The 15946-nt window shown below is 43.8% G+C and overlaps 1 protein-coding gene across 1 annotated transcript in view; it reads left to right on the top strand.

Moving 5' to 3' along the window:
- LOC126252696 (homeobox protein EMX1-like) overlaps positions 1 to 15946 on the top strand; it is a 336851-nt gene that overhangs the window by 102217 nt on the left and 218688 nt on the right. The gene's annotated exons all lie outside the window — the stretch shown is intronic.

Raw genomic sequence — 15946 nt, 5'->3', positions numbered from 1 at the left:
ACTGGGTATTAGAGGTACCGGTGTGTACAGAAATCTGGACCACCACCTCTGAAGGTCTCGCTGTATGGTGGTACAACATGCAATGTCCAGTGTGCAGGAGACCTAGGTTCAGATCCTAGCCTTGGTACAAATTTTCATTCGTCGCTCAGTTTGCATATATGCATCACAGATGTTTGAGACTCGAAATGGTCTCTGGAACCACATTTGATTAAAGCTCCTATGCCTGGGTTTCATTTGACGCTGAGGTGCTGTTCCAATACAGTTAGAGAGCCTGACTAGTTAGGTATGCTAAGGTAGTCCGTGCAGTTGTGAAAATCCACTGTGCCAAGGTGACAAAGTGGTTAGCGCATCTGCCTACTGAGCGACAGACATTGGTTCGAACCCCGGCCTCGGTTACAAATTTTCGTTCGTCACTGCAGTCAGCATATATACATCATAGATGTTTTGAAACGGTTTCTGGAACCAAATAGTTTCATTTGGTAGAAGTGCTTTGTATACTATCATGTAGAGAGTGATGCAGCTTACGAACAACAAAACGTCAATGTTCCCCGGCAAGTTCGCTGAATGGCTATGTGTAGCCTAAAAGTGTGAGTGACATCGCATTGGTAAGCCAACTGCACGAACGCCCCCACAAAACTTTGGAAGGATGCTTGCTATGGGACGAGCCAGGCGGCAGCCGCCAACTTTACGTACATCTGTCGTGATTAGCTACGGCGGATGACCTCAGAGCGCAGAAACAAGCGCGCGTCGCGCTCCGTAACTCGCGGGGCTGCCGCCGGGAGCGCTACGGTCGGTGGAGCAGCGCCACCGATCTGCATGAGGGGCGGCCGGCGCTGAGGCGATACACGCTGTAGCGGCTACGGCTTGTCCGTCTCCGTGAATACCAAAAGCGCCGCGCCCGCCGCCGTATAATATATCCGGCGCCGTTTTCCCACGGATATTTCATGCACTGAAGGGAAATCGTGGCCGACGTATTGAATCCCCAACGAGACACGAATGGTAATGGAAGCTATAAATACTGTACGTCGGCGCGATGCCACCGTGAGAGTTATTTCCAAATACGGTGGCGAACCACGCTTCCAGGAAAAGTTTTTCTTTACAGTAAAAGACGGCAGGTCGACAGCTCTGGGTATTGTTTGCGAAAATGGATGGATGAGAATGATGGTAACTGGCGAATGTGAAATTACACGCTTGTGCATTTTTCAGAATAAAAACAGTTTGGTTGCAAAGTTATTTAATATCAACTACGCGTTTCACCCGTTTGCCGCATCATCAGATTCTCTTTAAAAGAAGAAACAAATCCATTAGAAACAAACAGAGGAAGTGGCACGGCTCAATTCGTACGAGTACGCGGACAAAGAACATAAAAGTACTTGAAACTTACGTAAAAGTAGTTGGGTATGTAATTCACCCGTCATAAAGCCATATAAAATGGAAAATAGACGAAAAAGTAACTGCACATGTAACGCGTCCTCATAGGAACATATGAAATCGAGAGAGGACATGGTTAAAAGCCGGCCGCGGTGGCCGAGCGGTTCTAGGCGCTTCAGTCCGGAACCGCGCTGCAGCTACGGTCGCAGGTTCGAATCCTGCCTTGGGCATGGATGTGAGTGATATCCTTAGGTTAGTTAGGTTTAAGTAGTTCTAAGTTCTAGGGGACTGATGACCTCAGATGTTAAGTCCCATAGTGCTTAGAGCCACTTTTCTTTTTAACAATGCACCTGTAAATTGATCCCTTGAGCTTGAAGTTTCCGGTTTTCTGTCTCTGAAGGTCTCCCTCGCAGATGAGGACGAATCCTTATTAAATAGTTTTGTACATTGGCCACACCCTTCAACTGGGATGTTTTGCCAGGAGATATAATACACTTGTTACAGTTTTCGGAGAGCCCCTATTATTAACTCTAAAAACAAAACATGGTGCATGTTGGTTTTTCCAGAAATGAAAGATGTCAAGTTGGGAGCAAGATAAAATCCTCGGTTGGATGAGGATAGCACCCATACGGACTTTTATTTGACACACAGACACACACATGTATTACTGTGATGCAATGGAGCTTAAACACCCTTATACATCCACATCAACATCTACATGACTACACTGCGATTCACACTCAGTTGCTTGACAGATCGTTCATAGAACCACTTACAAACTATTCCTCGACCATTCCAAACTTGAATAGCACGCGGAGAAAATGAACACCTAAATCTTTCCGTGTGGTTACTCTTATTCTATAATGATGATCATTTGTTCCTGTGTAGTTGGAAGCCAACAAAAATTTCTGCATTCGGAGGAGAAAGCTGGTAAGAAAAATTTAATGAAAATATCTTGTCGCAAAAAAGAACGTCTTTGTTTTGACGACTGCCACTACAACGCGTCTCTCATATTTGTGACACTCTGTCCCCTATTTCGCTATATTACATAACGAGCTGCCCTTCTTTAAACTTTTTCGATGTGCTCCATCATTTGTATGTAGTAAAGATGCCGTAAGCGCCGCAATAATCCAGCAGAGGACAGACAAGCGTTGTATAGGCAGTCGCTTTAGCAGATTTGTAGCATCCTCTGAGTGTTCTGCCAATAAAACACAGTCTTTGGTTCAACTTCCCTCACAAATGTTCTATCTAATGATTCCAGTTTATGTTATTCGTAATTGCAATCCCTAGGTATTTAGTTAAATTGACAGGCTTTAAACTTGTGTGATTTATCGGATAACCTCACACATTTTATTGTTTAGGGTCAATTGATACTTATTGCACCATACAGATATCTTGTTTGACCCAGTTTGCAGTTAGTTTTGATCTTCCGATAATCATAATCATAATAATAATCTTATGACTTTACTGGAACGTATACGACAATATCGTTTGCAAACACCCTTGGCTGTGGTTTCACCGATATCAATTCTGTTTCACTCAGTGACTTTCCGTCATTCACTACGAACTGTGATATTTCTGACCGGAAACTGCGAATCCAGTCTCACAAATGAGACGATACTCCGTTGGCACGCATCTTAATTAGAAACTGCTTATGAGAAACGCCTTCAGGAAACCTATAAATGTAGAATCGGTTTCAGATCCCCTATCGTTAGCACTTATTACTGGGTGTGATTAAAAAGACAGTTGCGTTTCACGAGATTTACTGTTCTTCTGGTTTCTCTGAGTCAGTTAAGAAGAATAATTTGGTGCTTTGTTCGATAAAGTCATTGCCTATTCCTGCTTCATCTTCATCTACGTCTACATACACACTCCACGAGCCGCCGTATGGTGGTGTAGGCTATTCTGTACCACTAACAGTCATTTCCTTTCCTGTTCCACTCGCAAATAGAGCGAGGAAAAACGACTGTCTGTAGACCTTAGTACTAGCCCTAATATCTCTAATATTCGTTGTCCTTCGCTGGCTGCAGTAAAATCGTTCCGCTGTCAGCTTGAAATGACGGTTCTCTATATTTTTCTCAATAGTGCTCCTCGAAAAGAACGTTACAGTCTCCCCATTGATTCCCATTTGAGTTCCCGAAGCATCTATGTAGCATTTGCGTGTTGTTGGAACCTACTGGTAATAAATCTAGCAGCCCGGCTCTGAATTGCTTCGACGTCTTCCTTTAATCCGACCTGGTGCGGACAGTGTCCTGTATACGGTCTCCTTTACAGATGAACATACTTTCCTAAAATCCTCCCAATAACCCGAGATCAACCATTTGCCTTCCCCACTACAGTTCTTACATGCTCATTGCATTTCATATTGCTTTGCCAACGTTGCACCCAGACATTTAATAGACGTGACTGTCAAGCAGCGCACAATTAATGCTGTATTCGAACATTATTGTTTGTTTCTTCCTACTCATCTGCATTATCTTATTTTGTTTTTCTTTTACATCTAGAGCTAGCTGCATTCATCACACCAACTAGAAATTTTGGCTAAGTCATCTTGTTTCCTCCTAAGTCACTCAACGACAACACAACATTATCAGTAAACAGACGCAGACTGTTCCTTACCCGGTCCGTCAAATCATTTGTGCGTAAGTGGTCATATTACGCCACTGGGGCACTACTGACGGTACTTTTGTCTCTGATGAACATCCACCTTCAAGCACAACATACTGGGCTCCGTCAAATAAGAAGTGTTCGAACCACTCACATATCTGGCACCGTAATTTATTTCGTATGCTTGTATTCGTTAACAGTCTGCAATGTGGCACCGTGTCCAATGATTTACGGAAATCGAAGAATATGGCATCCGCTTGTTGCCCCAGGATATCACTTGAGAAAAGGAAAAGTTGATTTTCGCATGAGCGAAGATTTATAAAACGGTGTTAATTTGAGGACAAAGCTATTCTCTCTCAAGGGAATTTATTATATTCGAACTGCGAATATCTCCATGAATCTTTCTTGTATCGAACTAGTCTACATGCCTTCACGCCTTCACTGCTAGCGAATCGTTAAATTCCAGTATTCTTTACGCATACTGCACCAAAACGGCCTGGCTGTGCTGGTACTGCGGACGGCTGAAAGCAAGGGGAAACTACAGCCGTAATTTTTCCCGAGGACATGCAGCTTTACTGCATGATTATATGATGATGGCGTCCTCTTGGGTAAAATATTCCGGAGGTAAAATAGTCTCCCATTCGGATCTCCGGGCGGGGACTACTCAAGAGGACGTCGTTATCAGGAGAAAGAAAACTGGCATTCTACGGATCGGAGCGTGGAATGTCAGATCCCTTAATCGGGCAGGTAGGTTAGAAAATTTAAAAACGGAAATGGATAGGTTAAAGTTAGATATAGTGGGAATTAGTGAAGTTCGGTGGCAGGAGGAACAAGACTTTTGGTCAGGTGATTACAGGGTTATAAATACAAAATCAAATAGGGGTAATGCAGGAGTAGGTTTAATAATGAATAAAAAATAGAAGTCCGGGTTAGCTACTACAAACAGCATAGTGAACGCATTATTGTGGCCAAGATAGACACAAAGCCCATGCCTACTACAATAGTACAAGTTTATATGCCAACTAGCTCTGCAGATGATGAAGAAATTGATGAAATGTATGACGAGATAAAAGAAATTATTCAGGTAGTGAAGGGAGACGAAAATTTAATAGTCATGGGTGACTGGAATTCGTCAGTAGGAAAAGGGAGAGAAGGAAACATAGTAGGTGAATATGGATTGGGGGGAAGAAATGAAAGAGGAAGCCGCCTTGTAGAATTTTGCACAGAGCATAACTTAATCATAGCTAACACTTGGTTCAAGAATCATAAAAGAAGGTTGTATACCTGGAAGAATCCTGGAGATACTAAAAGGTATCAGATAGATTATATAATGATAAGACAGAGATTTAGGAACCAGGTTTTAAATTGTAGGACATTTCCAGGGGCAGATGTGGATTCTGACCACAATCTATTGGTTATGAACTGCAGGTTGAAACTGAAGAAACTGCAAAAGAGTGGGAATTTAGGGAGATGGGACCTGGATAAACTGAAAGAACCAGAGGTTGTAGAGAGTTTCAGGGAGAGCATAAGGGAACAATTGACAGGAATGGGGGAAAGAAATACAGTAGAAGAAGAATGTGTAGCTCTGCGGGATGAAGTACTGAAGGCAGCAGAGGATCAAGTAGGTAAAAAGACGAGGGCTAATAGAAATCCTTGGGTATCAGAAGAAATATTGAATTTAATTGATGAAAGGAGAAAATATAAAAATGCAGTAAATGAAGCAGGCAAAAAGGAATACAAACGTCTCAAAAATGAGATCGACAGGAAGTGCAAAATGGCTAAGCAGGGATGGCTAGAGGACAAATGTAAGGATGTAGAGGCTTGTCTCACTAGGGGTAAGATAGATACTGCCTACAGGAAAATTAAAGAGACCTTTGGAGAGAAGAGAACCACTTGTATGAATATCAAGAGCTCAGATGGCAACCCATTTCTAAGCAAAGAAGGGAAGGCAGAAAGGTGGAAGGAGTTTATAGAGGGTTTATACAAGGGCGATGTACTTGAGGACAATATTATGGAAATGGAAGAGGATGTAGATGAAGATGAAATGGGAGATAAGATACTGCGTGAAGAGTTTGACAGAGCACTGAAAGACCTGAGTCGAAACAAGGCCCCGGGAGTAGACAACATTCCATTAGAACTACTGATGGCCTTGGGAGAGCCACTCATGACAAAACTCTACCATCTGGTGAGCAAGATGTACGAGACAGGCGAAATACCCACAGACTTCAAGAAGAATATAATAATTCCAATCCCAAAGAAAGCAGGTGTTGACAGATGTGAAAATTACCGAACTATCAGTTTAATAAGTCACGGCTGCAAAATACTAACGCGAATTCTTTACAGACGAATGGAAAAACTGGTAGAAGCGGACCTCGGGGAAGATCAGTTTGGATTCCGTAGAAATGTTGGAACACGTGAGTTAATACTAACCTTACGACTTATCTTAGAAGAAAGATTAAGAAAAGGCAAACCTACGTTTCTAGCATTTGTAGACTTAGAGAAAGCTTTTGACAACGTTAACTGGCATACTCTCTTTCAAATTATGAAGGTGGCAGGGGTAAAATACAGGGAGCGAAAGGATATTTACAATTTGTACAGAAACCAGATGGCAGTTATAAGAGTCGAGGGGCATGAAAGGGAAGCAGTGGTTGGGAAAGGGGTGAGACAGGGTTGTAGCCTCTCCCCGATGTTATTCAATCTGTATATTGAGCAAGCAGTAAAGGAAACAAAAGAAAAATTCGGAGTAGGTATTAAAATTCATGGAGAAGAAGGAAAAACTTTGAGGTTCGCCGATGACATTGTAATTCTGTCAGAGACAGCAAAGGACTTGGAAGAGCAGTTGAACGGAATGGACAGTGTCTTGAAAGGAGGATATAAGATGAACATCAACAAAAGCAAAACGAGGATAATGGATTGTAGTCAAATTAAATCGGGTGATGCTGAGGGGATTAGATTAGGAAATGAGACACTTAAAGTAGTAAAGGAGTTTTGCTATTTAGGGAGTAAAATAACTGATGATGGTCGAAGTAGAGAGGATATAAAATGTAGACTGGCAATGGCAAGGAAATCGTTTCTGAAGAAGAGAAATTTGTTAACATCGAGTATAGATTTAAGTGTCAGGAAGTTGTTTCTAAAAGTATTTGTATGGAGTGTAGCCATGTATGGAAGTGAAACATGGACGATAACCAGTTTGGACAAGAAGAGAATAGAAGCTTTCGAAATGTGGTGCTACAGAAGAATGTTGATGATAAGGTGGGTAGATCACGTAACTAATGAGGAGGTATTGAATAGGATTGGGGAGAAGAGAAGTTTGTGGCACAACTTGACTAGAAGAAGGGATCGGTTGGTAGGACATGTTTTGAGGCATCAAGGGATCACAAATTTAGCATTGGATGGCAGCGTGGAGGGTAAAAATCGTAGAGGGAGACCAAGAGATCAATACACTAAGCAGATTCAGAAGGATGTAGGTTGCAGTAGGTACTGGGGGATGAAGAAGCTTGCACAGGATAGAGTAGCATGGAGAGCTGCATCAAACCAGTCTCAGGACTGAAGACCACAACAACAACAACTGCATCGTGAAGGAAATTCAAGGAACGTACGTGTACGGTGTTCCCATTCCGAAGAAATGTCGTCCAGCTCAGAGAGCTGGGCAGGCAGCGCAGGATTTAAATCGAGGATTCCGTACAAGAAGTCTCGTTGGCGAGCGACGGATCGCAGCGTTCTGCCTGCGACATTCATTGTTCGCTGGGCTATTGTCCCAGCGGGGCTATGGCAAGGTGTAATTTAAGCCGGCGGTGTTGAGCAGCGATGGAGGAGTTAGCCAAGGTAAACAGCTTCCTGCGCCGAATCTGAATGCAGCGGACGCTGGCCGCGTCGCCTCCGCTCCGTAATCGCATGCGGCGAGTCAGCCCGCGCGACGCCTCTTCGCGGCGATGACGTCGGCCTCTTGTAAAACACGGGGGCTCCCTGCTTGCGAAAGTCGCCGGAAGCTCCGGCGTCAATGCGGGCGCTTAATCACGCCGCGCATTAGCACTGCGAGTCACCGCCGTTGCGGTCAGCGACGTGACCTGGCAGTGACGGTGAAAAGAGGCGCCCCAGCGTTTGAAGAGTACTTGTAAAACAGAAATGTTCTTCAGACGCTGGTTTTGTGTGGCGCCATCAGTATCAGAACCAGCGACCTAGGGTAGGTGAGTGCCTTGGAGTATCACTGCTTAACTATCGTGCTGCAGATTCTCAGGTTTCGATTTCATTCAAGGTTGCTCAAAGCTTCAAAGTAATTTTCATCCTTGCAAAAAAAGTTGTGTATGGGGAAGGTACCAAGTCACAAAATGAAAAATTAAACTGTAAATCACCAGCCAGCCGCAGTGGCCGAGCTGCTCTAGGCGCTTCAGTCTGGAACCGCGCGACCGCTACGGTCGCAGGTTCGAATCCTGCCTCGGGCATGGATGTCTGTGATGTCCTTAGGTTAGTTAGGTTTGAGTAGTTCTACGTTCTAGGGGACTGATGACCTCAGATGTTAAGTCCCATAGTGCTCAGAGCCATTTAAACTAGTTTTGTGAATCACCCAATCAACTGTTCGCAAATCGGGGGAAACGAAGCCAAGAGAATACCATCTCCAATGGGATCTTGTCCAGGAATACAAGTACACTAAAAAATTACCACTAACGAGTTATTTGAATGGCACAGAAATCGGTAGATGTGATGTATATGTGTAGACAAGCAAATGATTACATTTTCAGGAAAAGTGGATGGTTTATTTCATAAAAGGAGCTTCACAAATTGAGCAAGTCGATAACGCTTTGGTCTACCTCTGACTCTTATGCAAGCAGTTATTCGGCTTGGCACTGATTGATATGTTTCCTGGATGTCCTCATGAGCTATATCGTGCCAAATTCTATGCAATTGGAGTGTTAGATCGTAAAAATCCTGAGCTAGTCGGAGGGTGCTACCCATAATGCTCCAAACCTTCTCAATTGGGGGGAGGTCCTGTGACCTTGCTGGCCGAGGTAGGGTTTGGCAGGCATGGAGACAAGCAGTAGAAACTCTCGACGTATCAGGGCCACGATGGGCAACAAAACGGGGCCCAGAATATCGTCGACGTACCACTGTGATGCAAGGGTGTCGCGTACGTGAACCAAAGGGTTTTGCTGTGAAAAGAAATGGCACCCCAAACCATCACTCCTGGTTGTCGGGTCGTATGGCAGACGTCTTCGGCTTGGGATCTCATTGACTGGAGTAGAATTGTGTTGAGTGGTCAGTCCCACTTCGAGATGAGCCCCGGTGACCAGGGAGCACATGTGTGGAACCCTCGACAGCAGTGGGATACCAACCTGACAGGCGCCCGCCATGTGGCCTGACAATTGGAGTTGCCATTTCGTTTCATGACAGGACCGCTTTGGTTATCATCCGCGGCAAACTTACAGCGCAGCCATACATCGACGATACTCAGTGCCCGTTCTGTCCCCTATCCTGGACATACATTTCAGTAAGAAATGCCCACTTGCACACGGTGAGTTTCTACTCTTATCTTCGTGCTTGCAAAACCCTACTTCGCTCCCCAGTTGAGAGCATTTGTAGCATAATGGGCAGGGCCCTACAACCAGCTCTGGATCTTGACGATCTAAAGCCATAGTTGGACAGTATTTGGCACGATATCCCTCAAGAGGACATCATTGCCAAGGCGAATAAATGCTTGTAGAAGGGACAGTGGTAGACAATGTCTTCTTGACTTCATCTACCATCTACATCTACGTGATTACTCTGCTATTCACAATAAAGTGCCTGGCAGAGGGTTCAATGAACCATCTTCAAGCTGTCTCTCTACCGTTCCACTCTCGAACGGCACGCGGGAAAAACGAGCACTTAAATTTTTCTGTGCGAGCCCTAATTTCTCTTATTTTATCGTGATGATCATTTCTCCCTATGTAGGTGGGTGCCAACAGAATGTTTTCGCAATCGGAGGAGAAAACTGGCGATTGAAATATCATGAGGAGATCCCGTCGCAACGAAAAACGTCCTTCTTTTAATGATTGCGTAATGATTACGTATCATGTATGTGACACTATCTCCCCTATTTCGCGATAATACAAAACGGGCTGCCCTTCTTTGTATTTTTTCGATGTCATCCGTCAGTCCCACCTGATGAGGATCCCACATCGCACAGCAATACTCCAGAATAGGGCGGACAAGCGTGATGTAAGCAGTCTCTTTAGTAGACCTGTTGCACCTTCTAAGTGTTCTGCCAATGAATCGCAGTCTTTGGTTTGCTCTACCCACAATATTACCTATGTGATCGTTCCAATTTATGTTATTTGTAATTGTAATCCCTAAGTATTTAGTTGAATGTACAGCCTTCAGATTTGTATGACTTATCGCGTAATCGAAATTTAGCTGACTTCTTTTAGTACTCATGTGAATAACTTCACACTTTTCCTTATTCAGGGTCATTTGCCAATTTTCGCACCATACAGATATCTTATCTAAATCATTTTGCAAGTCGTTTTGATCATCTGATTACAAGACGGTAAATGACAGCATCGTCTGCAAACAATCTAAGACAGCTACTCAGATTGTCTCCTATGTCGTTAATATAGATGAGGAACAATAGAGGGCCTATAGCACATCCTTGGGGAACGCCGGATATTACTTCCATTTTACTCAATGACTTTCCATCTATTACTACGAACTGTGACCTTTCTGACAGGAAATCACGACTCCAGTCGCACAACTGAGGCGATACTCCGTAGGCACGCAGCTTGGTTAGAAGACGCTTGTGAGGGACGGTGTCGAAAGCCTTCTGCAAATCTAAAACTATGGAATCAATTTGACATCCCCTGTCGATAGGACTTATTACTTCATGAGTATAAAGAGCTAGTTGTGTTTCACAAGAACGATATTTTCTGAAACTGTGCAGTCTGTGTGTCAATAAATCGTTTTCTTCGAGGTACTTCATAATGTTTGAATACAGTATATGTTCCAATACCCTACTGCAAATCGACGTTACTGATAAAGGCCTGCAATTCAGCGGATTACTCCTACTTCCCTTTTTGGGTGTTGGTTTGACTTGAGCAATTTTCCAATCTTTAGGTACGGATCTTTCTGTGAGCGAGTGGTTGTATATAATTGCTAAATATGGAGCTCAAAAAAAGGTTGAAATGACTCTGAGCACTATGGGACTTTACATCTATGGTCATCAGTCCCCTAGAACTACTTAAATCTAACTAACCTAAGGATATCACACAACACCCAGTCATCACGAGGCAGAGAAAATCCCTGACCCCGCCGGGAATCGAACCCCGGAACCGGGGCGCGGGAAGCGAGAACGCTACCACACGACCACGAGCTGCGGACTAAATATGGAGCTATTTTATCAGCACACTCTGAGAGGAACCTGACTGGTATCCAATTCGGACTGGAGGCCTTGCCTTCAGCAATTTTTCAAGCTCTTTCTCTTGAATAAATCATACAATTCTTCTGAAATTATAATCGTTTGTTTGTCTGTAGATGTTTGTCTACCGATTTCCATTCCATTCGGATAATTCCTTTGTGGTGCGCCGTTTTTTTTTTTTTTTTGCCTTAGAGTATACTTGCCCGCTAGACGAGTGGACAGCTCCGACCTCCGTAATTCCAGCCCAGTAGTCGCTGCTGGCTGTGAGTGGCTTCGGCGCTTATATTTTGGCTGAGCAGGGCCGCGAATGGCTTAATGCTGTACACGAGCAGTTAATGGAGGCGTGTCCTTGGCGCCAGAGTAGTGCGCGTTTCCGCCGTGTTACGCTTTAATTAATCCTCCCGCCTAATCACGAGTGAGTGACGCGTTTATGCATTTTGGAAATGAGCCGCCCCAATGGCCGCTCATAAATCAACATTTACTGGAGTTATTATGCAGCTCATCATCCGACACATCTCATTAAAATGCCACCAAACAAAAGCCGCGCCCGCGGCGCTGTTAGCAGTATAACAAACAACTGCGACGAAATTAATTCTGCCGGCGCGTTGCCGTGCGCTCTTCGACTCCGGTCATGCGGCAGCTTTGCGGCGACCCGCAACCCGAGAGCATCTGGGGGCGATGGGTACTTAAAAATACAATACGGCGCTGATTTCTCGTAGAACGACTGTTGCCCTCGTGTATGTAAGCGGGATCGTATTTACTGAGTGGCTGTCCGGTTTGTTTGGAAGTAAGTCGCGGTGTAACAACGTCACCTGCAAAATAGGGAGCTTGAAGATCATTCGAAGGTGTACGCTTAAGGAAAGCTGAAGGTGCCTTCGCAAGAGATTGTGCGAGGAAAAAGAAGCGAGAAAGGAAGGAAGATTATGGTTTGACAACTTGTCGACCTCAGAGGCACTAAGATGAACGCAAGCTCATTTGAATAAAAATCGGGAAGGAGAGGAACTGCAGTATTTTCTAAGTGAGAAGACGAAGCCATGAAGTTTGTAGGATAACGTACAGCCAAGGTAGAGGTCTCTAGAGACGGAACACAGGTTCATTTGGCCAAAACGTGGACGGAAATGCACTTCAGATTTCCAGAAGAAACCGTAACGACACATGGAAATCAAAATTACAATGACTAAATAAAAACGTTTCCCAGTTCCTTATGTTATGGATGCTAAACCTACACTTTATTTGGTCTATAGCTCGCACCCACCCGCTTATAATAGAGCCTCACAGAGCCAGATGGGAAGTCAGGTGGAGGGGATGAAGATAGTTTACAGTCAGAGACAACATGGAAACAGCAGGCAGGAACTAAAATGGTTCAAATGGCTCTGAGCACTATGGGACTTAACATCTATGGTCATCAGTCCCCTAGAACTTAGAAGTACTTAAACCTAACTAACCTAAGGACAGCACACAACACCCAGCCATCACGAGGCAGAGAAAATCCCTGACCCCGCCGGGAATCGAACCCGGGAACCCGGGCGTGGGAAGCGAGAACGCTACCGCACGACCACGAGATGCGGGCAGGCAGGAACTCTTCGACGTCTAGCAGAATAACACTACCCAAATCCAAGATCGTAGGAGGCTCACGTGCACATAACTGATATCCAGAGAAGCGCCAGACAACAACTGATGTGTCATTAGCAACAGCCGCGCCTATACGGGCAGATTCTTCCGGTTTTTTGGCTAAGGTGCAAGGTGCATCAATGTCGCTGCTTTCTCCAGGAGCCACCCCACTGAGCTATACTTACTGATACTGTAGCTAGACCCCTCATCACTGGATCAGTCATATACAGCACCGTCCGTATCCGAGTCCAGCGTCTTACTCACTGCATCACTACACGTGGTGTTGGGAAGCAATGAGGATTATGAACAAGAAGCAAGCTTAAAGGTTCGAGTCGGCCGCTGTGGAGGAGTGGTTCTTGGCGCTTCAGTCCGAAACCGCGCGGCTGCTACGGTCGCAGGTTCGAATCCTGCCTCGGGCATGGATGTCTGTGATGTCCTTAGGTTAGTTAGGTTTAAGTAGTTCTAAGTTCCAGGGGACTGATGACCTCAGATGTGCTCAGAGCCATTTGAACCATTTGATTTGGTTTAGTTGTGATTGGTCCTTCACATTTCCACGTCCCAGTCACATCACAAGCATTAGATTTGGACAGCTGTAGAAGGGTTAAAATTTCCGTGATGCATATGTACTCAGGGTGAGTTGTCCACTTTCGAGGCCAGTAAGCAATCCAGACCGACCCACACTACCTCTCTAATGCCAATGGAATACTCTCTGCCTCTTTTGATGCTGGTGAGCCCGCCTCTCGTGACATCTAGTGGTCAATTCCGCATCACATAGAGGTGTTCGGGTACTTTCGATCATATAGTGTAGGGTAGGTGAGGGTAAAGTACGGCAATTTTGAGTTTTTCTTATATTGTGGCCAAACAGGGTTTTTTTCCCCTGTAATTTCAAATTGAAGTCAGAGGCCGGATTGCCAGCTATAACCCAACCATGTTCAAGCTCTGTCTGATTGTTAATTACAGAGAAATTTGCAGTGCAGCTAAAATAAGAACTGCGGGGTTTTACCATTCAAAGTGGAGTAAAGTCTCGCAGTGTGGGACTTTGTCCCATTTGAGATAAACATGGAGAAAAACGGGTGACTTCGTAATAAAAACACTTGAAATAATCATTTGTAACATTGTTGTATTGTTGCCGAGTTACCCAACACAATGGTGAAACGATGTGTCCCGTAAATTTGAACATAATGCGTAAAAATAATTGTACAAAAGTGATACTTTCTTCTCTACGAAAGGAGAAGTAGTAGGGTAACCTCAAAGATTTCATTTACTTAGGCTACCTAGGTTCCCACCAAATAATATTAGGTACCCGAGAATACTTGCGAGGATTTTCTCCATTTCAGAAATTTCTGACAAATGCACCAGTGTTGGTTTTGAAACGTCCCCTTAGAAAAATTATAAATGACTGTCCTTATAAACCTCTTGCGTTATTTGATTTTCAAACAGGTGAGCAAAACTGAACATACTCAGACATTTCTCTCTTTACTTATTCTGATCATCACTAAACTGACACACAATATTTTTAGCGCAACGCAATCTGACTTTCAATAATCCCTACAAAAGAATGACCCTGACTAACAATAACCCATACCTTTCATGAATCACTTACCTCACAAAAATCTTCGTTACTCGAAGTACTGCAATACAGCGAGCGCCAGAACTGCCAGCTAAATAAAAGATACTAACTACTCAAAGCACTAACTACCGATAGGCATACTTAGCAAATGAAAGGTTTTGATACAGAACAAACAATGTATTTACCTTAATAGTGCTCAAAAGTAATAATATAAATATATATATCAGTTCATGACATCCAGTGTTACAAATTTACTCTTTCTGATGGACACACTTCCAGATCATCTGCTCTCAAAACTCCGTCATCTCTCTCCCCACATCCACCACTGCTGGCGGCTCACCTCCAACCGTGCAACGCTACGCGCTGTTCAGATCAAGCTGCCCAACACTACAATAGCAAATATTCCAACAATGCCAACCAGCCACAGACTGCACACAGTACAGTCAGTGATTTTCGTACAGAGCGCTACGTGGCGTTACCAACATTGAAACCTAAACAGCCTACTTACAATTTTGGGGACCAATTCCTACAATTATTTCTACGCGAAAATGAAGCCTAAATGCAATAGGGTAAACGTGAAATGAGCTGATTCTTCTTCGCAACCCCTACATTGTACAATATTCAAATAAAACATTAGGAAAGTTATATCTAATTAGTAAAAAACAGACTTAGCTCATTTTCGCACTTCTGCAGCGACCTGCCGGGACGAACTTTACTCTTGTCTACCCTACACTGCATATCTTCACATGTGACAGCCTTTTCTGTGACCTGTTGCGTCTCAGTTTGTGCTCGCCAAGTAGCGCTTTATGACAGCTCTCTCTACACTCAGGTGCATATATATATATATATATATATATATATATATATATATATATATATATATATATATATATATATATATATATATATATATATATATATACAGGGTGTTTCAAAAATGACCGGTATATTTGAAACGGCAATAAAAACTAAACGAGCAGCGATAGAAATACACCGTTTGTTGCAATATGCTTGGGACAACAGCACATTTTCAGGCAGACAAACTTTCGAAATTACAGTAGTTACAATTTTCAACAACAGATGGCGCTGCGGTCTGGGAAACTCTATAGTACGATATTTTCCACATATCCACCATGCGTAGCAATAATATGGCGTAGTCTCTGAATGAAATTACCCGAAACCTTTGACAACGTGTCTGGCGGAATGGCTTCACATGCAGATGAGATGTACTGCTTCAGCTGTTCAATTGTTTCTGGATTCTGGCGGTACACCTGGTCTTTCAAGTGTCTCCACAGAAAGACGTCACAGGGGTTCATGTCTGGCGAATAGGGAGGCCAATCTACGCCGCCTCCTGTATGTTTCGGATAGCCCAAAGCAATCACACGATCATCGAAATATTC

This window comes from Schistocerca nitens, chromosome 4 (assembly GCF_023898315.1).
Source record: "Schistocerca nitens isolate TAMUIC-IGC-003100 chromosome 4, iqSchNite1.1, whole genome shotgun sequence".
NCBI classification, from domain to species: domain Eukaryota; kingdom Metazoa; phylum Arthropoda; class Insecta; order Orthoptera; family Acrididae; genus Schistocerca; species Schistocerca nitens.
Note: the sequence above shows the minus strand (reverse complement) of the source record. Positions and strands in the feature narration are given on the sequence as shown.